Source organism: Pelobates fuscus, chromosome 2 (genome assembly GCF_036172605.1).
Source record: "Pelobates fuscus isolate aPelFus1 chromosome 2, aPelFus1.pri, whole genome shotgun sequence".
Classification (NCBI taxonomy): domain Eukaryota; kingdom Metazoa; phylum Chordata; class Amphibia; order Anura; family Pelobatidae; genus Pelobates; species Pelobates fuscus.
In genome coordinates, this window is record NC_086318.1 from 80,634,412 (window position 1) to 80,660,460 (window position 26,049).

General features: G+C 39.9%; 1 long non-coding RNA gene across 1 annotated transcript; it reads left to right on the forward strand.

Annotated features, from left to right (window-relative positions):
- The first annotated feature begins 209 nt into the window (after positions 1–209).
- On the forward strand, positions 210–23,458 carry LOC134585513 (uncharacterized). The gene is made up of 3 exons (XR_010086526.1): positions 210–235; positions 23,086–23,110; positions 23,169–23,458. It is a non-coding gene; the product is annotated as an uncharacterized LOC134585513 (long non-coding RNA).
- Positions 23,459–26,049: the final 2,591 nt, after the last annotated feature.

Here is a 26,049-nt window from a genome sequence, read left to right on the forward strand (position 1 = left end):
ATATTTGATATAGTCCTCGTTGGATTTGCTTTTGAGGCAGCATCGAGGCAGTCACCAAGTGCCTCTCCAATGGGGCCCAAAAGTCCTGAAATATTGCCAGTGAGGCTGTGTGCATCAAAAAAGGTCTGTGTCAGGACCTGTGCCGTCGGTGAAGACTTTTCCGCCGTCTTGGGAAGCTTAGGCGTTCACAAGTTAGTGGCAACAGCTGTCTGCTATGGAATGGGTAGCAGTGTAGGTCAGTCCAGCAGGACCCAGAATAACTCCCACCAGTCCAAAGAGGGGGATAGAAGTGAAGGTGGCCCGCACAACAAGCTAGAGAGTGTGGAACTCTTCTGCCTTTCCCCAGCACAGCAGCCTGTAGGCCACGGCAAGTCTCAACAGGATCCCGAGTTAGGTATCGGTGGGTTAATCACAGCTACCCCACTTCAGTTTGCGTGGAATCGCCCATATTTTATTGCAGTGGCTAAAAATATCCCCCAAAATTCAGTAAGCAAAGCGGGAGCTCGCCCAGTACACGTCTGATCAGCACGTATCTCAGGCTCCGCTCACCCTAGTTATTTTAACACTGTAGGATCAGGAATACACGTTTGTGTTTCTGACCCTATATTGTTCCTTAATAAAAGGACACATGTAATTGACACTAAAATATATACTCCTCATTACCCTGTAAGTATGTATTCATAAATATAATGCCAAGACCCAATTGCAGGGCAATTTTAAAAAATAATAATATTATATATATGTATATATATATACATATCAGTATATATATATATATATATATATATATATATATACTGATATGGAAAAGATAGCTGAATGAAAAAAAGAAAAAAGAAAGAAAAGAATAATAGAAAGAAAACTTTAAAAAGAGCATGAATAAAGATATCAGAAAATAAATAAAAAAATCATTGAATAAAACTGAAAATATAAAAAAAAATGAAAAAATATATAAAACAAATATGAGAATAAAAAAAGTAGAAATTGAAAATGATTTATTTAACATCTAAAACAGCAATATTTATTGAAAACTATACTAATGAATACATCTCAGAGGAATAATTGTTAATTAAAAAAAAAAAAAGCCTGAAGTCAATGTCTATATTTAATTCCGTGGCTGAAGGTTTTTTTTTTTGTTGTTTGTTTTTGTTTTTTAACCCCTTAACACCGCAGCCAAATGTACAAGTTGTGAACGAAACAAAATGTAAACAAAACCTGGCATTTGCGCTATATGTCTGTCCAACCGTAATTCACCTCTTTCATATTAAATGCACCCCCCCTTATTATATATCATTTTAGTCAGGGGAAACAGGGCTTTTATTTAATATCAAATATTTAGCTATGAAACATAATTTAATATCAAAAAAATGGGAGAAAATAAGATTTTTTTTATTTTTTTAGTTCTACATGACATTTTAACTGTCAATGTCATAATACTGTTTGCTTTTACTGCAATAAAATACACATATTTGTATTCAGCAAAGTCTCCCGTGTAAAACAGTACCCCCTATGTACAAGTTTTATGGTGTTTTGGGAAGTTACAGGGTCAAATATAGCGTGTTACATTTGAAATTGAAATTCGCCAGATTGGTTACGTTGCCTTTGAGACTGTATAGTAGCCCAGGAAAGAAATTTACATCCATAATGGCATACCATATGCAATAGTAGACGACCCAAGGTATTGCAAATGGGGTATGTCCAGTCTTTTTTAGTAGCCATTTGGTCACAAACACTGGCCAAAGTTAGCGTTAGTATTTGTTTGTGTGTGAAAAATGCAAAAAATGCCAATTTTGGCCAGTGTTTGTGACTAAGTGGCTACTAAAAAAGACTGGACATACCCCGTTTGCAATAGCTTGGGTTGTCTACTATTGCAAATGGTATGCCATCATAGGGGTAATTTTCATTCTTGGGCTACCATAGGGTCTCAAAGGCAACGTAACCAATCTGGCGAATTTTAATGTGAAAAAAATGAAACACAAGCCTTATATTTGACGCTGTAATTTTTGAAAACACCATAAAACCTGTACATGAGGGGTACTGTTGTACTCGGGAGACTTCGCTGAACACAAATATTTGTATTTCAAAACAGTAAAAAGTATTGCAGCAATAATATCGTCCGTGTAAGTGCTGTTTGTGCGTGAAAAATGCAAAAAACGTAACTTTTACTGGCGATATTATCGTTGTAATACATTTTACTGTTTTGAAACACTAATATTTGTGTTCACCGAAGTCTCCCGAGTAAAACAGTAACCCCCATGTACAGGTTTTATGGTGTCTTGGAAAGTTATAGGGTTAAATATAGTGCTAGCAAATTAAATTCCCTATACTTTCGGCATGGGTTGTCAGGCAGGTCCCGTTAATTGTAATTAAAGGACCACTCTAGTGCCAGGAAAGCATACTCGTTTTCCTGGCACTAGAGTGCCCTGAGGGTGCCCCCACCCTCAGGGACCCCCTCCCGCCCGGCTCTGGAAAGGGGAAAGGGGTTAAATCTTACCTTTTTCCAGCGCTGGGCGGAGAGATCTCCTCCTGCTCTCCTCCTCCGATCCTCCTCTTCTCCTCCCCGTCGGCTGAATGCGCACGCGCGGCAAGAGCTGCGCGCGCATTCAGCCGGTCACATAGGAAAGCATTCATAATGCTTTCCTATGGACGCTTGCGTGCTCTCACTGTGATTTTCACAGTGAGAATCACGCAAGCGCCTCTAGCGGCTGTCAGTGAGACAGCCACTAGAGGACATAGGGGGAAGGCTTAACCCATTCATAAACATAGCAGTTTCTCTGAAACTGCTATGTTTATGAAAAAATGGGTTAACCCTAGAAGGACCTGGCACCCAGACCACCTCATTAAGCTGAAGTGGTCTGGGGGCCTAGAGTGGTCCTTTAATTTGATACCTAATTATGTAAAATTATTACATAAATATATGTGTAGAATTAATATATGTATATATATATATATACATATGTGTATATATACGTATATATATAATTTTTTTAAAAATATTTTTATTTATATATAGGTATATATATAGTGATATATACGTATATATTTATGTATATAGATATATATATATATATATATATTCGTTCTACGTGTATTTTGATATAAATATATATATTAATATCACAATACAGTTAGAACTAAATAAAACACATCTATATATTTTTTAATATTTTATTTTTAATTATTTTTTTTATTTTTTATTTTTACGTATTTACATATTTATTTTATATTATATATAAATATATATATAACAATAATTATATATATATTTAATCAGTATCAGTCTACGTGTAATTTGATATTAATATATATATATAATTATATATATATTAATATTAAAATACACCTAGACGGTGTATGTGTGTGTGTGTATATGTGTATATATATATATACTTAGATCATATATATATATGATATATATATATATGATCTAAGTATATATATTTTTTTTTTTTACACTTATTTTAATTAATTTGAATTTGATTTCAGCCAGCAGGGGGACTAACTGTCATTACAGTTAGTCCACCTGCTGGCATTGTTGCAGCCAGCTATTCCGGCCATGTGATTGTGAGGTACTTGCAAGGACCTCACTCTCACATGGTCCGGGGGGGCTGAAGAGAGCAGACGTGCCGCGGGGGGCTCCCTGGGAGTCCCCCCCAACCGCGATCGCCGGCGTGGGATCGCCGGCGACCGGGTAAGTTACAAAAAAACGGAGGGCGTACTATTACGTCCTGCGGCGTTTAGAGCCGCTTTTAAAAGGACGTAATAGTACGCCCTCCAGTCTTAAGGGGTTAAAGGAACACTAAAACATTTGGATACAAACCTGTATTCCTAAATTGTTAGTGTTCCTGACCTTAGTTATATAGGTCAGGTCGGGTTTTTGCTCTTCTGGCACCGATTACCTCTCTTCCTCTGCAATTTCATAGCCTCCTCTGGCGTAGTCCAATCCAATGCTCCTCGTAGGGGAACACTGGGATCCTGATGCACATGCACAGCGAACATCATACGCGTATCCAAGCTTCCCCATTTCCTATGGGGGCTTCCATATCACGTGACCGATCAGCGCAGTGGAGACTCCTCCAGTGGCTGTTTAACCCTTTCAGGTAAACATTGCTATTTCTGCAAAATGGCAGTGTTTTACCTTGCAGGGTTAAATTGACAGAACCACTGCACCCAGGCCACTTCATTGAGATTAAGGTTAAATACCTAATAATGTGAGATATATATACACATATATATTTTATTTATTTACTTTATTTGTAAAAGGTTACAATGTAAATTAACTACATGTTTCTAATTTATTTAATTTATGCTCAAATTACCTTTTTTTTTTTTTTTTTTTTTTTTAATTCTTTATTTTTGATGTGCAGGTAGGAACATTGCAAGGACAAACGCCACAACAGCGTACACGTTGCATATAGAGTTAACAGTGGCCTAAGTACGAGCACAATTTTTCTTTTGATGGCTTAAATACATTCTTTTCTCAAACTATGAGTATACATAAAGGAATATTATCTCAAACTATGAGTATACATAAAGGAATATTATCTCAAACTATGAGTATACATGAAGGAATATTATACACAGGCTGGGCGCATAGCGAACTTCTGGGAGTTACATTCGGTAACCCTTGCTGGGTGTAAACTAAAAAACGTGTAACACAAATGAATAACTGTGAGAGTGGGTAATAGTGGTATATCATTTTGTTGTGCTTTGCTGGAGGTTAAACATACCGCTATTCGGGCAGGTGTGCCTATGCAATATTTTTCGCGGAACTAACCCATGTGGTGTCCTATCAGAGCGTAGCATGTGGCTATAAAAATGCATGCATCCAAGGGGATTTTAGCAAATAAGCGATGCACACGTGACGTTCATGGAGTATATTAAAATAAAATAAATTAGGTTAGCCGTCGTGATGTCATCTAAATAAAATGTATATGCCTTTGTTATAGCTGGGCAGCATTCCAGCCATAAAAATGACCAGTGTGGTCCGAAAATACGTTCCTGCCAGTGGCTGTAGCGGGCCCTAGGGCTCCTGGTGTTAATCAGGCTCGTTAATGTGAACTGCTTTTGGGGTGTGTGTACCGTGGAAGGGGTACCCCTATGGTCGATTGAGCGGTGTCCGGAGGTGTTGGGCCAGGGAGTGCTTTGTGGAGGACGGTGTTTTACCCCCCCCTTCTCCTCAGTATATGTTAGTATAGTTTGGTATGACATTTGAGTCTCGGGTGTGTCTTAACCCTGCCTGTCTACTATTCGTGTCTTGTGATGCCTAGTTGACTTCTAAGGCGGCAATACAGGGGCCGGGGTGTCCGGCCTGGAGTGAAGCGTTCCTATGTGTGTCAGACAGGGGATTAGTTGGTAAGTATGAGTAGGTGAAATTAAGAAACACAAAAAATAGACAATGAAAAATAAAGTCTAAATCAACAAGTAAGTATAGTAGTTCAGTGAGGCATAGCAACCCAGTTCCGAAGTAGTGAGGTCTTACAGTTTCAGCAATTCTTTCATTACTGTGTGGACAGATCTTGGGTCTTTCACGCCGGGGTGTCGATGTGGGTGCCGGTTCCGGGCTTTCTTGGTACAAAATTCTTCACCACGTCTGGGTTCCAGCTATGTCGCGGTTTGGTGACCCCGGAGGCTGTCGTGGGCTGTACGGCATCGGGAGGTAGTCCCAGCGTGGGCAGCAAGTCCTGAGCTCCCTGTAGATCGAATATCTCGTAGGTGTTCCCGCCATGGGACACCTGCAGCGAGCGGTTGAAGCGCCACCGGTATGGTACTTTGTTTCGCTGGAGTAGCGTTGTAATGGGTTTGAGCGACCGTCTCCATGCCAGGGTACTGCCAGACAGGTCCGAGAAAAAGGAGAGGGACATATTTTCGAAGGAGTACTGGGGGAGATTCTTGACCGCCGCCATGGTTGTGGTTCTATCTGCTTTGCGTTGGAAGCGGAGTATAACGTCCCTGGAGGCCGTTGGTGGGGCTTTGGCCGATTTGGGGACTCTGTGGACCCCCTCAAGGTTCATTGCTTTGACCTGCCGCGCGGGCATGAGTGCTGTTAAGAGCCTCCTCGCGAGGTGTGGGAGTTCTTCGGTCGGCAAGTCGTCAGGTACACCCCGTACTTTTATGTTGGTTGCCCTTCTAGTGTCCTCCATCATGGCGAACCGCCGCTCAAAGGCCTCTGTTGTGGCCCGCAAGCTCGATATCTCCTGTTGCATAGCTGTGATAGCGGTGGCATTATTGGTGGATGTGTTCTCCAGAGTGTTCAGTCTCCCGGTTATGCCCTGGAGATCCGTTCGGAGGCCTGCCATTTCAGCCTGGATCGTGGTCTGCAGGCCCGCCAGTAATGCCTTGAGTACCGCGGTCGTGACTGGTGCATTTTCAGGGTCTATTGGTGTGGCTTTGGCTGTCGATGGACTGGGAGAGGGATATGTGTCCTCCTCCTGGGAGAGGTCGTCCGACAGGTCGGAATAAGTCTCCGGGTATTCGGCCATCTTGGGCCTAGCTGCTCCGCGGGCTTGGCGCCACATGGCTCCGATATCGAGGCCTAGTCTGGGCTCATCGGGCTTCGGCTTTTTGTTTTTTCGGCCCATGTCGAGTCCCCCACTATTGCTTGAGATTTGTGGCTGTTTTGACCGATTTTGCTCTCAGATTGGGTGTTTTTTGGCTTGTAGTCGCAGGAGCTACAGTGCCATGCGACTTCTCTGCTCTGCAGCTTGGCTCCGCCCTCACCTTGTTTTTTTTAATCTCCAACATGTAGGTTCCAATGCATTGTTTGCCCAAGGGCTAACAAGGTCACATCCTGTAAATTATTGGGAAAGTCTTCCAACCGCAGGAAGTGGATATTGTCCAACTCCCAAAGAGGGTGCCAACCACCAATAAGCCAAGATATCTAGGGGTTCCAAGCCTATTAAATAGATATTAGATATATATATATATATATATAACCATCAGTGAGGGCTAGTAAATAAATCAGGGGTGGTTAACAGGTCGTGGGCTTTGGGTGGGGTGTGTTAGCTAAATAAAGAGCTGTAAACATGACATTGTTCACCCCCACAAATGAGAGTACAATGCCCTGCATTAACCCCAGGTGTCCTATTGTCCACACGCCCCTTGCAATGCCCTCAGTTATGAAATTTCTATCTTCCTCTTCACCCTAATAACAGTGAGGGTAGGCACAGTATATCTAATACCTGTAAATACTTACCTCATTTAGGAGAATGGACAATGGTGTGTCCACTCCATACTTCATGTATAAATACCCTGGTCATAGCCATGTGTAGGGGGTGATAAATGGCATGTCCATTTATTTATTTATTTATTTGAACACTATGCCCAAAGGAATCTAGTGCTGCCAGCGGGCAAATAGTTGTATAGTGAATATAACTAGTCACTGTTGGCTTTTTGCTGTAAACGCGGTCTTTTCAGAGAAAAGGCAGTGTTTACATTACAGCCTGGAAACACTTCTAGTGGCCACTCCTCAGACTGCCACTAGAGGTGCTTCCTGGGTCAGTGCTGCACAATGTGCAGCACTAACGTTCAGCTTCTCTACGCTCTGCATTGAGACACTGAAATCTCCGCACAGAGATGCATTGATTCAATGCATTTCTATGAGGAGATGCTAAATGGCCAGGGCAGTGTTTGGCTGTGCTCCCACCCCTTCTCCTTGGATGAGATCACTAAAATTGACAATCTTAGCCAATCCAATGCTTTACTATGGGAAAGCATTGTGATTGTCTGAGATAATCAATTCTGATGATGTCAGCCAAGGAGATTCAAGGTTGGAACGAATGCCGTCGGATCTACCCGGCACTGGCATAAAGTGGCATTTTTCAATGTTTAAGGGAGTCAAGGGGGTGGGGGGCAGGGGGCCTAAATAGTTATTTTAACACTATATTATCAGGTATACGCGAAAAGATAGCTGGATGAAAAAAAGAAAAAAGATAGAAAACATAAAAAAGAGCAAAAATAAAAAAGTGAGAACAAAATATTTGAGAATATACAAGAAAATAAATAAAAAAAATCATTGAATAAAACTGAAAATATAAATAAAAAAGGAAATAAAAAATATAAAACAAATATGAGAATAACAAAAATAGAAATTGAAAATGATTTATTGAATATCTAAAAGAGCAATAAATTATTGAAAAATATATTAATGGATACATCTCAGAGGAATGATTGTTGATTTAAAAAAAAAAAAAAGCCTGAAGTCAATGTCTATATGTAATTCCATGACTGAAGGTTTTTTTTTGTTGTTGTTTTTTTAAAGGAACACTAAAACAATTGGATACAAACCTGTATCCATAAATTGTTAGTGTTTCTGACCTTAATTATGTAGGTCAGTTCGGGTTTTTGCTCTTCTGGCAACGATTAAGTGGCCTGGGTGACACTATTGATCCTTTCATTTATTAATCCAAAAGGTTTCCATTTGATCTAGTTTTTTATTATTATTATTATTATTATTATTATTATTATTATTATTATTATTAGTAGTAGTAGTAGTAGTAGTAGTAGTAGTAGTAGTAGTATAATTATTATTATTATTGTTATTATTATTTCCTCCTCTTTATTGTGCTTGAACTTGTTAAATACCTAATAATGTGAGATATATATACACATATATATCTTCTTATTTATTTACTTTATTTGCAAAGGTTACAATGTAAATTAACTACATGTTTCTAATTTATTTAATTTATGCTCAAATGACCTTGTTTTTTTAATCTCCAACATGTAGGTTCCAATGCATTGTTTGCCCAAGGGCTAACAAGGTCACATCCTGTAAATTATTGGGAGAGTCTTTCACCCTCAGGAAGTGGATATTGTCCAACTCCTAAAGAGGGTGCAATCCCCCAATAACCCAAAATATCTAGGGGTACCAAGCCTATTAAATAGATATTATATATATATATATATATATATATATATATATATATATATATATATATATATATATATATATATATATATAAAACCGTCAGTGAGGGCTAGTAAATAAATCAGGGGTGGTTGACAGGTCATGGGAGTGCACACAAATGAGAGTGCAATGACCTGCATTAACCCCAGGTGTTTTACTGTCCACCCGCCCCTAGCCATCCCCTCAGTTATGAAATCCCTACCTGCCTCCTAATAACAGTAAGGGTAGGCACAATAAATCTAATACCTGGAAATACTTACCTCATTTAGGAGAATGGACAATGGTGTGTCCACTCCATACTTTATGTATAAATACCCTGGTAAAAGCCATGTGTAGGGGTGGAAAATGCAATGTCGAATATTTTTTTTTTTAAATGTATTTATTTATGTTTTATGTCTGCCTAGCGAAATAGTTCACAGATTTAAAATATAAGCCTGGATTTTAAAGGAGCGCTATAGGGTTAGGAATGCAAATGTGTATTCCTGAACCTATAGTGTTAAAATCATCATTTAGGTCACCAGCCCCCACTTGCCCCCTTAAATAAGGGGATTTTTTTTTTTTAAATTTAAAAATAAAGAAATAAAGAAATGTACCTTTACTCCAGTACTACAAAGGGTCTGCTGGCATTGGCTCCGTCCCCAATATGCCTCCCTATCTGAGATCATCAGAACTGACAATCTCAGCCAATCCAATGCTTTCCTACAGGTGGGGTGAAGCCAAACGCCATGCTGGCAAATCTGCATCTATATGGTTTTGTAAGGGGCCAATGAGACTTTAATGAATAACCCTGTCAATAGTCAAATTCAGTCAAAAACAGCCGTTATGACTATGACATCGAATGACTATAATTACTTTTGCCTACATTTTGCCATCAGATTTTAATTTGCTACGATTTAGAGTTTAGCGAATAAACTGTTCATGAAGATTTTTTCCTTTTTGTATAAAAGGGTTTTTTTCTTCATTATAAATAAATAAATAAATAAATAAAACATTTTAAAATATTTTCTTCTGTCATGCTCTTTTATTGCAACACAACTCCAGGGCTGATTTACTAAATATTTAAAGGAAGACCTCTAAACATCAGCATTCTGTAGAAGCTTTGGTGCCAGGAGTGCCGTGGCTTCAACCTAACCTAAGAACGGTTTTAGAACGGGTTGACTACCCATCTGAGGTTCGCTGGTCACTGTCCCTCGCCAATAGTACAGCTGACAGAGAGGCTGGAAGTTCTCTGTCTGTTCTAATCCTGGCAGTGCAGATCTCAGCTGATTGGCTGACAGTGATCAGCTTACTCTCTCAGCCAATGAGCTAGCCATGCAGCAGAAGTTCTGGCTCTCTGTTGAATGTAGTGATTGAATGCAGCATGCAGTAGTGGTTATGGTTGAACATATGAGTTTTGAACATAGCTATTAAATAGGGGGCAACTATACAAACCATGTCAGTTACACAGGACCCTTGCTAATCACAGATTTTTTATTATTATAGCTTGGCTATATGAGAACAGTATACAACTGGGAATATTGATGGAATTGTCTAATGTAAAGATGTTGAGAGGTGACAGAGTTAATTAAAGGGTTACTGAAAACATCATAACCACTTTATCCCAATGTAGTGGTTATGATGTATGGAGTTCCCTGGTCCACATACAGACTCCAGGCTCCATGGTGCTTTAAGTCCGTTGCTGGTAGTCATAAATGGACGGTCCTTCATTTAAAGGTAGAATGTGGAGGCCACAAAGTGTGCTTTATGGTTTTTAAAGTAATGTGCAGAATATGAGGCACAGGATAGGACCAGCACAGGAAGCAAATAGCAACACAGACTTGTTGGTACAGATACAAAGAGGCAAATAAAAAGTAAACAAATGCCAAAGTCTAGTTCCTCTTTCAATTCCCATTTCCTTTTTCCAGTAGTAACACTTCTCTTCTCACTAATAACTTCAGTGATTAATATCCCACCTGATGACCAGCTATACCTTACTGGATATTCCATTGACTAACAGGAATAGAACACACTCACACACACAAGTCTTATATTTGTGTATTATCCTATACATAGCTCGGATGCCCAGTCCATTATCTGCAACCCATTTATGTAAATTACTTGGACAGTGCATCCTGCAAGCTTTGTACATCAATAAAGGGAAATACTAAATATATAAGGGTGACTAAATATATAAGGGCAACTCATGCAGCAACCCACAAAACTGAGCGTCTTGTATATGAAAATCGAAATCAAAATATCACTGTGTGTGCGCTCCAAATATTCTCAAACTCAGCTAGAGTTAAATAATAAAAAAGCTTTATACAAATAAACACAGTAAAGGTAACTGTACACGGTCTCCAGTATAAAACTAATAAAGCAGTGAATTGATTGAAAACATGTAGAAAAACATAATAATGTATCAATGCATGGAAAAATCTACTTACAAAATAAAAAAAAACTGTATCAAATCCAATAAATCAACAAATAGCAACTCAAACTGAAGTGTTATCAGAAGAATGAATGCGCAGTAGGAATCTAATTTGAATGTAGGTGGCATTCAAGTGGTGAATGTAAATATCTATTCCAGTTTGAGACCCCCTTTCACATACTATCCGCACGCAGATAAAGGTAATTTTATACAGATCTTTTGTGATCTGGTGTTGAAAGATTTGAAAATCCTCTGTACAACTATAAAACAGAATAAGGGATTTGTATGTAACAGCTTGGACAAAAAGGGAATTAAATGCCATAAAAGGTTTTAAGAATAATATACATATCATCATTAATTGGGGCTAATATGGGAGGTGGTATCATACTTGATAGGCTTGAATATCTGAAAGTAGCCAATAAAATCTTGGGAAATAGGGAATATTACCAGGTGCTGAGGTTTGACCCTACTACTAAGTTTGTGAAAGAGCTATGTGAATTGGTAGACTATGTTTATTTTAGAAATACATTAAGAAAATGTTTGTTTTTTTGTCAGCTCCTGGTGATATCCCTATATTGTATTATCTAGCCAAAATCCACAAGTCACTTCAAAACCCTCCTGGGCGTCCTACAGTTTTCTCAGTTGGGTCCCTTATGGCTCAAATGTTAAGAGGGTGTATTCCCATTTACAGTGATATGTCATTCATTTACCTTCCTTTATTAGGGATACCGGACATGTGTTATATTTAATTAATGAGATTGCATGGTTAGAGAATTATAGTTTGGTGTCAATTGATGTGGCTGTCCTATATTCTAATACTGACTATCGGTTGGGATTACAGGCTCTTGAACACTACCTCTCCTTTGATCCTCTATTGCCAGAAAAACAAGCTTATTCCATGTCCCCTGCATGGAGCCGCTGAACTTTCCTCATATAGATGCCCTGATTCAATACATCTCTATGAGGAGATGCTGATTGGCCAGCACGGCATTTGGATCCACCCCATGTCCCCTCTCATGTTGTTCATTCTAGATTTCTTGAGGATATTTTACAGCTTTTGGTCTCATCATGAGAAGTGAATAAGAGAAAGACTTCCCAATACTATATTAGTGCACTCTTCTCTACAGTATTCAGTCCAGCTTTTGACAAGATTATTACTGTATTTTATAAACATTGGCCGATCTTTAAGTTGGAGCCATGTCTGTAATTTTGTATTTCAGATAACCCTAGGGTTACATTTAGGAAGAATCAAAATCTGAATGCATTAGTTCCTTCCAAACTTAAGTCATTAAACCATCCTTCTAATATTGAAGAACTGACGGTAGGATATTTTTGCTGTGGTCATGTTAGGTGCACTACCTGTGGATACATGTGCCATAGATCAGCCTATTTTGGATCGAACATAGGTGGGGAGAACATCGTCTGACCATCTTGCACAAAGTAAGGAGGTCTTTGGTGGTATGGAATATTGAATCTGCGCATAGTGACCCTTCTTTTATTTCAGTAATTGGGATTGAATTAATACCAGCTAGGAGTGATACAGAAAATGAAATGAACTCTCATTTTGGCCCAATCCAAATGGATATTTCAACTTTACATTCTAAGACCTAACAGTGCTAATAAAGAGCTAAATCAGACCCAAGTTTGAGTTCGGGTAGGATTATGTTTATTTTTGAATATGGCCATGTAGGTGTATTCTTTCTTTGCCTCCACTCAAAAGGTTTACATTGGAGGAGGGTTATAGATTATGCCCACATATCGATCTATATATATATTGCTAATTCTTCAGATTAGTAATCGAATGTTGGATTAGGTCAGGTCTTAACCATTAAGTACATATTTGTTTCATCCTTATTAGTTTTTTTCATTTTTATTTCAAGTGGTTATTGATTTATGTACTAAACTTTATTTTAAAAAAACACTTCTTAAAAGTCTTTAAGCAAATAGATATATTTGATTACCTTATATATTAACTTCATTTCATTTTAATTTATGAATTAAATGGTGGTTCAGGTCAGGCGTTATTTGTTTACTTTTTGTTGTTTCTTTTCCTCGTGGGGTTTGGTTTTGGATACACCAGGTGTAATTTCTTTTTTTTTTTTTTTGAATTCTTTATTTTTGTCGTGCAGGTGATTACAAAGCATAAACGTACGCCACAACAGCGTGCATGAATGGTTAAACATAGGATCAGCAGTGGCATGAGAGGTCTGCACATTTTTGTTTTAAAATGAAAATAACAGGCTGTTCAACATTATTAAGTAAGATTACAAATGTTAGGCTGGACAGGCTTGTGTTCGTAGCGCATAATCAGCAAAAAAAATAAAAGATTAAAGTAAACAATAATAGAGAAACTGAGTTTTGTTTTCACTGCTAGTGTACATCTCACTTAACTTGTCATTTTAGATAGGGTTAGCTATTCATTCTATGTATAAGCTTTTAAGATAAACATATGTATGCGTAAGCAGTTAAAAATTGGGTGAGATAATGACAGCACATAAACTGTAACTTTACGGTTAGGTAGTTGACATAAGGCAGTTCTTGCATTAAGGGGAATGTTAGTAACGTCCAGATTGATCAGTCTGTGTCTGGCTGACTCTGGTCTGCTACTTGCACTCATCCGATTCCAGCTGGGTGCCAGACGCTGTCCTCTTGGGCTCTCTCAGCCTGCAGTGTCTGATGCTTTTGCGTGGTTGAGTTCCAGGCCTCCGGCTTGTGGTGGCGTAGCTCACGGCTGTGCAGGTCGATGTGGTGTTTCGTGCCCCTGGTTTTTGGGCTCGTTCTGCGGGGCCGGTCAGTCCCATGGATAGTGGTTGTGGTAAGTATTGGGAGTCTTCTGTGGTGGGCAAAAGTCGGGCTCTGGTGTGACTGGCTTTGCTTTAGCTTGTGCTGAGGCGAGGTTTAGGTGAAAGTCACTTGTATTGAAGTAGGTACTCGGCAGGCGTTGGAGCTATAGGCGCCAGGCAGGCATCCTGCCACACTGCCACAGACGAAGTCCCATGTACCTTTTCTCTGTTGCCATGCATGGGCAGATCAAGGTTTCCCTGTTGGTGGGCTCTTTATGAGGTTGGCAGGATACCTGGGTTCAGTGTGTGTTGCTGGTAAAAGGTAGCTGGCTTGGGGGCTGCTCCGTCGAGGTTGGTGCTCGGATTGCGCCGTCTGCCTGTGTCTGCACCTCGGCGGTATCACCTGAGGGACACACAGTTGGGGCTGCTCCAGGCACCATTCTCCGGGGGGTTGGCACTGGTGGGTAGAAGCCCGTCCGCTTTATTGCCGCTTTGATCACAGTTGCGTGTATGACTTTTCGGTCTGATGCAGGTGCGTCCGCCATGTGAGTAGGCTGTAAGTAGAGGAAGCGGGTTCAGGTCTGGCGGCCATCTTGTTTTGGGCCTCAAGCTCCCGTGTCAGCGCGGCACAGCCTCCTAGCGCTGTTGCTGTGGGGCAAGGACCGGGATATCCCCCCCGGTCCAGAGGGGGGGGGATCAGGACCGGGACCGCGATGGTCAGCTGCGTTGTTGGGCTCCGTAGGGCAGGATAGTGGAGTGGCGGCCGTCCACTCCACTCACCGCCAGGTAGGTCCCGCATGGTACGGCGGGGATCTCTCCCCCGGGGGACTAAAACTCCACGAGCTAGCCTCTCCCCGGCTCCGGTGGCCCGCAATCACCGAGGGTCGCAGTTGTGGGCCCCTTAAACGATCAGAAGTCCCGTTTTTAGGCTTACTTTTGCATGGATCGCAGGAGCAGATCCTCCCTGCGACCGTTAGGCTTGGCGGCCCGGCCCCGCCCCCTGTAATTTCTTTTTAAGATGAATTATTAAAGTTTATGATTTGTGTGTTTTATGTGAATCCATGTCGGAAATTACTAGAGCCCAAGTGTGCCCAAGGAACTGGATATGAATAATGTTTGGGAGGGCTCTTTATCCCTGTCTTGAGCAAGTCTCTCAGTAGAGACAAAACGCGTAGATGTTTGGGTTCTCCAATATCAGGATTTGGTCAGTGTGTACTGTCCTCTTAATGGAAAACAAATACAAATATAAATGTAGGTTAGATGGTAGGATAGCAGGGGATTAGACTGATATTCTGGAGGCCATGCTCCCACTTTTGCTTCCAATAATATTGTTAGGGGGTTTCTAAATTTAGAATCTTCGCCAACATTAATTGACAACCAATTTAACGATAGGTAATATTCTATTTATTGATCTGTTTTAATCATTTTAATGGTCCCTTCTCAATTATGCGCAGAGATAAGAGTGGATAGGATTTAGTAGATATGTTATTGTATCTCTAAGAAATGTTTTTCATGGAATAAAGGGGGGGATGAGAAGGCCTTTTGTTGCAGATGTCACATAAAACCAGGTAGGAACAGGGAAAGACATGTGGGAATAGAGAATGTGAAGGATGATGGGGGAGGAATGATGTGACACATGACATGGGAGAGATGGCAGAGACAGGCAATGTACATAGAAAGGATGGCAGAAAGTTATGGGGGATTTGGAGAGGATGGCAGACATATATTGAGGACATAGGATGGCAGAGAGTGATAGGAGATAAGGGGAGGATTGCAGGCATGGTAAATCACTCACTAAAGTGAGAATTCAAAGTGAATTTCTAGTTTTAAGCGACAGCTTAATGTAGTTGTTCTGGTGAGAATAGTCTGTCCCTGCAGGCTTTTTCCTGTATACAATGCCTTTTGAGGGAAAAGGCAGTGTTTACATTGCTTCCTAGGGACACCTCCAGTGGCAGTCACTCAGACGGCCACAAGAGGGGCTTCCTGGGTCAGTGCTACACAATGTGCAGCACTGCCGTTCAGCGCATGGAGACACTGAACATTACCCAGAGAGATGCATTGATTCAATTCATCTCTATGAGGAGGTGCTGATTGACCAGGGTAACGTTTGGCTCCGCCCCCATCCTGCCTCTTTGGCTAATATCATCAGAATATAATCAATCCAATGATTCCCATAGATGGACCCATGCAATGTTGGAATAAAGGTAAGTTTTTACTTATTTATGGTGAGCAAGGGTGGGGTGGGAAGCCACCTAAACTATGTTTTTAACACTTTAGGGTCAGGAATATACATTTGTATTCCTGTCCCTGAAGTATTCATTTAATGTCAAAATAGCCATACTGGCTAAGTAAGCTATGCTTTCAGTCTGGTTGCTCAGGCATTTGAAATGCACTTTGAATTCTCACTTTTCTAAATAACCCTGTGTGAATTTTTTTTTTAGGAGAATGGCAGAGACACGTGGGGAACATGGGAAAGATGGCAGAGATTGATAGGGAGTATGGGGAGGAAGGCTTAAACTTATGGGGGATGTGAGGAGGATATAAGAAAGTTGTGGGGAGGATGGTATTGACTCATGGGGAAAATGGGAAGAATGTTAGAGACACACGAGGAAAATGAGGAATGTCACAGATATACGCGGGTGGTATGCCCCCAATGACTTTGCTGGAGGTGGAGTTACACCTCTGGAAGCAAAGTGGACTCAACAGACAAAAAGACACCACATCCAGTGCTAAAACATTTAAAATTAGTTTAACAATGAACTGCACCATAGGATTCCACGCATCACAACCTCTTCAATTAAGTGGTTATGGTACATGAAGTAACTCTTTACACACAGTTTTAAGTTAATAATAATTTACAACTTTGCTGGAATAATTGACAGAATATATAATTATTGGAATTAATTCCCTCCCCCCCAAAAAACAAGCCAAAATGTCATGAACTGTTATCAAATAAGAACAAGTACAGAATAGTGATCCATGTCTGTCTTGTTAAGAGCAACTGCCTTTTTTTTTTTGTTCTATGTGTTTCAGCGCAAGCTTTTGTCTAATAATTCTCTATTTTCTTTATATTCTAAGCTTGTTTCAGTAGAGCACAACTTGTAGAAGTTACTAATGTGCCTGATCCACTCATTGTACAGTGCTACATACTTTGCAATTAATATTGTATTTCTTGTGCTTTTTTACTCTTTAACAAGTTCACAATAGTTTTTACAAAAGCCAATTTAACTCTCAATTCCTCAACTTATAGTTTTCTTTGCAACCTCTGACTCAACTTCTCTCTTTAAGTATCTTGCAAAGCTTAAAGTATAAAAGTGCTGTATATTCCGTGTCTGTGTGAGGGCTGCTGCTCCTGGTTCTTTTAGGAGATTCTAATCCTTAGAGCATTTTTTTTGGTACAGAGATTTAGAACATCTGTAAAACCAACAGAGGTGAAAACCAATGGGTAATTAAAATGCTGCCTGAACATTATAAGAGCTGGATTGGAATTACAGCTCCCTCGCCATTCCCTCCCCTGCCATCTGGGTAAGTAGATGCCTACTCTTCCTTACTGTACAGTCAGCCACCTCCTGGTGGGCTCTAGGGCCCCCCTGACACACGGAACACAGAGGGCCTTGTAACACTTGCGACTTCAGCAACCTGTGCGTAGCTCCACCATTGGTGGCCAGCTGGAGATGATGGCAGAGACACACGAGGGACATGTTGAAGGTGGTAGGGACACATTCAGACCAATAGGAAGCATATGTTAAACAATGTACGTATAGATATATACACACACTTAAAAAAAAAACAGTTATTCAATAAGGGTATTTCCAATTATATTTTTACATATAGTTGAAATGTAATTGTTCTAAAAGCTATGGGGACTAGATAACCAACTCCTTTGAAATATATTGTGCTACTTTATTTTACCTTCCTTAAACTGTAAAAAATATGATTTTAAAAGCTACACCATCATGACTGGGGGGATCTTACTGCTTACTAGATTTTCTGTGTCGCTACTTCCTGCACAAAGAAACTGACTGAATGTATTGCTTCCCTGTAAAGTAAAGTTTAATGGGGCACTATGACAACATAGCTGAAAGATGACCACTCAGTCAATCAGAGGCACCACCCACGGCAATTTTGACCACACACATCTAATTTTTCCTCTTTTGCTCTACCACCGTTAGCTATGAAGCATTCTCCCCGCAGACACTATATTTTAGCAGAGTAGGCACCTTCCATCCGTGTAAACTCTTCCTTAGTTCACAGTCGGCCCTCTATTGGGGGCCCTGAGATGACCAGCCGGCCAACTCTTCGGCGTGCTCACACTCACGACCTCAGGATCCACTGTAATTCCTGGTGGCAAAGATGCCTTAGGGACATGGTGAGGGTGGCAGAGACACACTTAGACTAATAAGGAGCATTTGTTAAACCGTGTAATTTTGTATAGGTAAAATGTTACACTGGGAAGGCTATTATTAGAATGGAGTATAGATCTGTGTAAGCTGCCAGACTTTACAGTTTAATATTTGTAAATATACAATTTCTCACAAAAAAACAAACAAAAAAGTATTCATTAAGTGTCTTTCCAATTATATTTGTGCATATAGTTAAAATATAATTGTTCTAAAAGCTATGTGGACTAAAAGATAACCAACTCCATTGTTTATTCTTGATTTTTTTAAACAGTAAAACATCTCACTAGATTTTCTGGGGCAATATTTGCCCTGTAAACTAAAGAAGTAAAGTTTAGAGGGGCTCCATAGCAAACTAACTAAAAGTTGACCTCTACAAGCCAAAAAGCGGCACCACCTGTGACAGACCTAGGCTTCTGTTTTCAAGCATTCCAACAAGTGGTTGTAGGGGGCAAAGCGATCCTGCACTGGAGAGGAGACTTTGGGGTTAAACCCATTTGTGAACTCTTTAACCTCTAAAGGAAAGCCAGAGTCATAGACATCCTGGCACCAAACAAAACTTCATTTAGAAAACTATTGTTATGGTGCCCAGAGTGTCCCTAACAAATCTGCAAACTAAAATTGCTGATTAAAGGGAGCTCTCTTTTTTTTTAATTCTTTTTTTTTTTGCAAATTATTGCTGAGATACAACATGGTATGAGAGCCATACAGGAACGGGCATGATACAATGGCAAAGACATTAAGATCTCATAGCGTAAATCCACTGATTTTAAGTGTTTGTGGCTAGTCTTCCCTCCCTTGTCAATGCCCGATTAAGTGGTCTATATCTAAAAGGTTGCTGTTATGGGTCTGCAAGTGCAGACTTCAGGAGGGTAAAGTGGTTGTCTCACGCCCACCCCCTCTGAGTACAAATGGAGTAATTCCTGCAACAGTCCAGGATGGGCGAGCCGTCTGTAGAGTCTTTTCTGCCGGTATGCCTAGGGACTGGAGAAAAGCTAGTGCTTCAGAAAGGTGTGACATGAGATGTGTCTTGTCTGCCTTATCAGCCAGGATTTGGCGTTGGCCCCATTTGTAGGGGATGGAGTGCTCCTGCAGACAGTAGCTCGATAACTTGCTTGAGGGATCTTTGCCATAACAGGGTATGTCTGGAAAAATACCAGCTGTGCCCCCTCAAATGACACAGTGGGAGAGCCTCTCGCGGCCCCCATGATTACCCCATGGTCGGAGTCCTGAGTTAATTTCAGCAGAACATCCCTGGGTACATCTTGGGCTATGTTGGAAGCCTTGGTAATTAGGAAACAGGAGTCTACCACTAGTTGTTTTGCCTGCTTGGGCATTAGCAGTGTGGCAATAAGCCTCTGACAGTAGTGGGGGAGTTCGGTTCCTGCAATCGTTTCTGATACTCCCCAGAATCTCAATTTTTGTTCTGTGGCCCTGTCCTCCACGGTGGCTATCTGCGCCTGTTGGTCTGTGCATTGCTTCTGTAGCGCTCCTATAGTAGCATCAGTGGCTGATTGTGCTAGCTTGGTGCCCTCCATGCCTTCCTCCACTTTGTCAGCTAGCTTAGATACTGCCTCGCGGATCGGTGCCATATCCGCTTTGAACATGATCTTGATTTCTGTCATTAGTGCCCTGATATCTGCTTTAGAAGATGGATTAGAGTCCTCCAACTTTGAAGTTGTCTGTGGTGCTGAGCGTGGTCGAGATGGAGGGAAGATGTCATCGTCAGACGACATTGAGGTGTAGGCCTTGGCAGGTGCCATCTTAGCTGATAAAGGCCGCGGTGTCGTGCGTAGGAAGACCCCTATATCTTGGGATCCTGAGCCCGGGTTCACTCATTGCTTCTTGTTCTTTTTCCCCATATCGCTGGGCATCTGGCTGGTTCACTCTGAGGGATATAGCGGTGCCGATGACAGTTATTTGTCTAGAATATTGGGGTAAGCTCGCAGAGATGTCCATAATTACTTATTCACTTTTTTTTTTTTTTTTTCAGAAAAGCAAAATAGCATTGAATGTTAAAATCCAAGCCACTGTATTTAAATCTATCCTGAAATTTGGCACCTCCATCTTGGCTCCCTGTATATCATTGCTATAAATTTAAAAAAAAAAGTTTAACACAAGTTATAAGTGATTTCTAATGGTGCAATTTCCAGAGCAGTAACAGCTATCATTTAAGAAAATGATTTGTGGTTAAAATGTTATGCAAGAGCTCTCTTAGTGGGCATCATATTAAATACACAGTGTATGTATTTAATATATACTATTTTGACATGAAATCAGCTGAAAAAGTCCTGTGAATTAGATGGGCTGTCAGAGAAAATTGTAAAAGGACTGATTCATAATAAATGTGTAATTTTACTCTATGGAAGTCCCACAGCAGGCAGACATTATGAACTATGAATGATTATCTTTGGTTTATATTTGGATACTTACAGCTATTTGTCTTTGAATACTTATGGCAGTGTTCCTATTCCGACAAAAAAAACAAAAAACATTTAAAACAATTAGGTTATAACTAACTGATCATTCTGAAATAAAAAATAAAATGAAAATATAAAAAACAAATAGAATAATTTTCTGTGTAAGATTTTACATGTTTATGTACAAACTGTATTGATAGATATCCATTAAAGGATAAAATCCCAGGCCATTTACTGTGCCCATTTACCTTATAAGGTTACAGTGATGTCATCATGCATCTTACATCATAAACAGCTGAGGGCAGGTAACAAAGGCTTGCACCTTCTGAAGCCAGTCAGTGTATAGCTGGGACTACATCGTAAACAGGTACTCATCAGATCTTATATCTATTATCAGAACAATCTGAAAATTTCAGGATAATACTGGACAATGCTAATATTTCAATGTCTTTGATTTCCTAGCACGAAGTCTGTCAAGCAATATTACCTGAACAGGATCTAGAGGAGGATGGTAATGTATAAAAGGATGGAGTGATGACAAAGTAGTTAAATAATAGATCAATTTAATACAGATCCAGGGACAGATTTGCAGCCGATCGCCTTATTATGGGGTCAGGAAGGAATTTTTTGCTTGGACATATTTAATATTACTATTGGTATGTCCAAGTTTTTTCGCCTTCCTCTGGATCACTTATTCACTAAACTTTGAATTGTAGCAAATTAAAATCTGACCGGGTTGTTCACTAAACATCACATTTTATCTGGAAGTATTTTCTGTTCTTGAAACCCCTCACAGTATAATGTTTATAAAAGGTAAAATTGTTTAAAATATATGTAAGCTTAATTCAAATATATTAAAGATAAATTCACTAAATAAAATTAGAAAACTTTATTAGTTATATAGTTAATTTTTAATTACTATGGTTTACAGTAATACAAAGACAAAGGACCTCTTACAAATATAAATCCTTAAAAATACATTTAAAACAATAATAATAATAATTTGCGATTTTTGTAGCGCTTTTCTCCCTGTGAGACTCAAAGCACTTTACAAATATATAAAGCAGACATAAAAGCTAAGCGTTTCTGACAGTCAGAAGAGCTGACTGAATGCCTATCAAAAGAGTCCCAGGCCAATGTTAAAATATGTTTGCCATTTATTTGGAAGCCAATGCAGGGAGTGGAGAACAGGTGTTATGTGACATGATCGACTTTGGTTGGTCAGTAGTCTGGCTGCTACTTTTTGTACTGTCTGTAGGTGATGGAGTTCTTTTTCTGGGAGGCCCAAGTAGAGTACATTACAGGAATCTTGACAAGAGGACGCAAATACATGGATTAATGGTGGTGCACAAGGCGTTAAGAACTCCTTCTGTCACTTACCTGATTCCAGCACCGATGTCCCTCTGCTTCTCCCCCACTAAAGTAAGCCGAAATTGGGGCCTAGTGCACATGAGCGGAAATCTTGGTGCTTGCATTGGGACTTCCCCCATACAAAAGTGTTGCATGATACGTTCCTATGAGGTCTTGGGTGGCACTGGTTGTCCTCATGCATAGTGTTAGGATATCCAGTGTCAGTTAGGCAACCAAAAGTCGCCTAACGACTGGAAGTTCCTCTAGTGGTTGTCGAGAGTTCGCATAGAAAGTTCAATCCTTAACTTCCATATGCGCCTAATGTTTCTCCACTGCAGTGGCAGATGGTGTGTAGAACTCTGTTGGAGTGGCAGATGGACTGCAATTCTCCGCTGTTGCAGTAGATGAAGTGCGGATCTCCATCGTCTTGGCCGATGGAACATACTGATGCAGCAGTTGAGTGCCGCTCTTTGCCATCATGGCAGATGGAGAAGGGTCAGGCCCCTGTTGTTCTGCAGCTTGGGTAAGTGTGTGAGTAGAGGAGCAGGATCCTGTTGGTGCATGTTACCGTGAAGTAGTCTGCCAGATATTTGAATTAGTCCTCATCGGATTTGCTCTTGAGGCAGCATCGAGGCAGTCACCATTTGAGCCAAAAAGTCCTGAAATATTGCCAGTGAGGCTGTGTACATCAACAAAGTTCTTTGTCAGGACCTGTGCTGTCGGTGAAGACTTTTCCGCCATCTTGGGAAGTTTAGGCGTCCACAGGTTAGTGGCAACAGCTGTCTGCTATGGAATGAGTAGCAGTGTAGCAGTGTAGGTCAGTCCAGCAGGAAACAAAATAAGTCTCACCAATACAAAGAGGGGGATAGAAGTCAAGGTGGCCCACACAGCAAACTTGAGAGCGTGGAACTCTTCTGCCTTTTCCCAGCACAGCAGCCTGTAGGCCTCGGCAAGTCTCAACAGGCTCCCAAGTTAGGTATCAGTGGGTTAATCACAGCTACCCCACTTCAGTTTGCGTGGAATCGCCCATATTTTAAAAATATCCCTCAAAAATCAGTAAGCAAAACGGGAGCTCGCCCAGTACACCTCTGATCAGCACGTGTCTCAGGCTCTGCTCACCCTAGTTATTTTAACACTGTTAGATCAGGAATACACGTTTGTGTTTCTGACCCTATAGTATTCCTTTAATAAACGGCCATATAAAAATTGACACTAAAATATTTACTCCTCATTCCCCTGTAAGTATGTATTCATAAATATAATGCCAAGACCCAATTGCAGGGCAATTTCTAAAAAAAAAAAAAAAAACTAATATGGAAAATATATCTGAATGAAAAAAAAAGAAAAAAAAGGAAAACAAAAGAATGAAAGAAAAACAAAAATTAACAAAAAAAAATAAAATATGAGAATAACAAAAAAAGTTCATGAAAAAAATATATAAAATATATATATATATATATATATATATATACTGATATGGAAAAGATAGCTGAATAAAAAAAGTTAAAAGAAAGAAAAGAATAAAAGAAAGAAAACTTAAAAAAGAGCAAGAATAAAAATATGAGAAAATAAATTAAAAAATCATTGAATGAAAATATAAATAAAAAAGAAATAAAAAAATATAAAACAAATATGAGAATAACAAAAGTAGAAATTGAAAATGATTTATTGAATATCTAAAAGAGCAATAATTTATTGAAAAATATATTAATGAATACATCTCCGAGGAATAATTGTTGATTTAACATTTGTTTTAAAAGCTTGAAGTCAATATCTATATTTAATTCTGTGGCTGAAGGTTTATTTTTTTGTTTGTTTGTTTGTTTGTTTTTTAAAGGAACACTAAAACATTTGGATTCAAACCTGTATTCCTAAATTGTTCGGGTTCCTGACCTTGTTTACATAGGTCAGGTCGGGTTTTTGCTCTTCTGGCACCGATTACCTCTCTTCCTCCGCAATTTCATAGCCTCCTCTGGCGTAGTCCAATCCAATGCTCCTCGTAGGGGAGCACTGGGCTCCTGATGCACATGCACAGTGAACATCATACGCTTATCCAAGCTTCCCCATTTCCTATGGGGGCTTCCGTATCACGTGACCGATCAGCGCAGTAGATACTCCTCCAGTGGCTGTTTAACCCTTAAGGACCAAACTTCTGGAATAAAAGGGAATCATGACATGTCAGACATGTCATGTGTCCTTAAGGGGTTAACCCTTTCAGGTAAACATTGCTATTTCTGTAAAATGGCAGTGTTTTACCTTGCAGGGTTAAATTGACACAACCACTGCACCCAGGCCACTTCATTGAGATTAAGTGGCCTGGGTGACTCTATTGGTCCTTTCATTTATTAATCCAAAAGGTTTCCATTTGATCTAGTTTTTATTATTATTATTATTATTATTATTATTATTATTATTTCCTCCTTTTTATTGTGCTTGAACTTGTTAAATACCTAATAATGTGATATATATATATATATATATATATACACACATATATGTTTTTATTTATTTACTTTATTTGCAAAAGGTTACAATGTAAATTAACTACATGTTTCTAATTTATTTAATTTATGCTCAAATTACCTTTTTTTTAATCTCCAACATGTAGGTTCCAATGCATTGTTTGCCCAAGGGCTAACAAGGTCACATCCTGTAAATTATTGGGAGAGTCTTTCACCCTCAGGAAGTGGATATTGTCCAACTCCCAAAGAGGCTGCCATCTCCCCCAATAACCCAAGATATCTAGGGGTACCAAGCCTATTAAATAGATATTAGATTAGATATATATACCCATCAGTGAGGGTAAGTAAATAAATCAGGGGTGGTTAACAGGTCATGGGCTTTGGGTGGGGTGTGTTAACTAAATAAAGAGCTGTAAACATGACATTGTTCACCCCCACAAATGAGAGTACAATGCCCTGCATTAACCCCAGGTGTCCTATTGTCCACACGCCCCTTGCAATGCCCTCAGTTATGAAATTTCTCTCTGCCTCCTCACCCTAATAACAGTGAGGGTAGGCACAGTATATCTAATACCTGGAAATACTTACCTCATTTAGGAGAATGGACAATGGTGTGTCCACTCCATACTTCATGTATAAATACCCTGGTCATAGCCATGTGTAGGGGCCGGGGGTGATAAATGGCATGTCCATTTATTTATTTGAACACTATGCCCAAAGGCATCTAGTGCTGCCAGTGGATAAATAGTTGTTTAGTGAATGTAGTCAGTCTCTGTTGGCTTTTTGCTTTAAACACTGTCTTTTCAGAGAAAAGGCAGTGTTTACATTACAGTCTAGGAACACTTCTAGTGGCCACTCCTCAGACTGCCACTAGAGGTGCTTCCTGGTTCAGTGCTGCACAATGTGCAGAACTGACGTTCAGCTTCTCTACACTCTGCATTGAGACACTGACATTTTCGCACAGAGATTCATTGATTCAATGATGAAATGGCCAGGGCGGTGTTTGGCTCTGCTCCCACCCTTCTCCTTGGATGAGATCACTAAATTTGACAATCTTAGCCAATCCAATGCTTTACTATGGGAAAGCATTGTGATTGGCTGAGATCATCAATTCTGATGATGTCAGCCAAGGAGGATCAGGGTTGGAACCAGCGCCGCCGGATCTGTGCGGCACTGGCATAAAGTGGCATTTTTCAATGTTTAAGGGAGTCAAGGTGAAGCCAAGGGACCTAAATAGTTGTTTTAACACTATAAGATCAGGTACACACGTTTGTTTTCCTGACCCTATAGTGTTCCTTTAATAAACTGCAGTATATAAA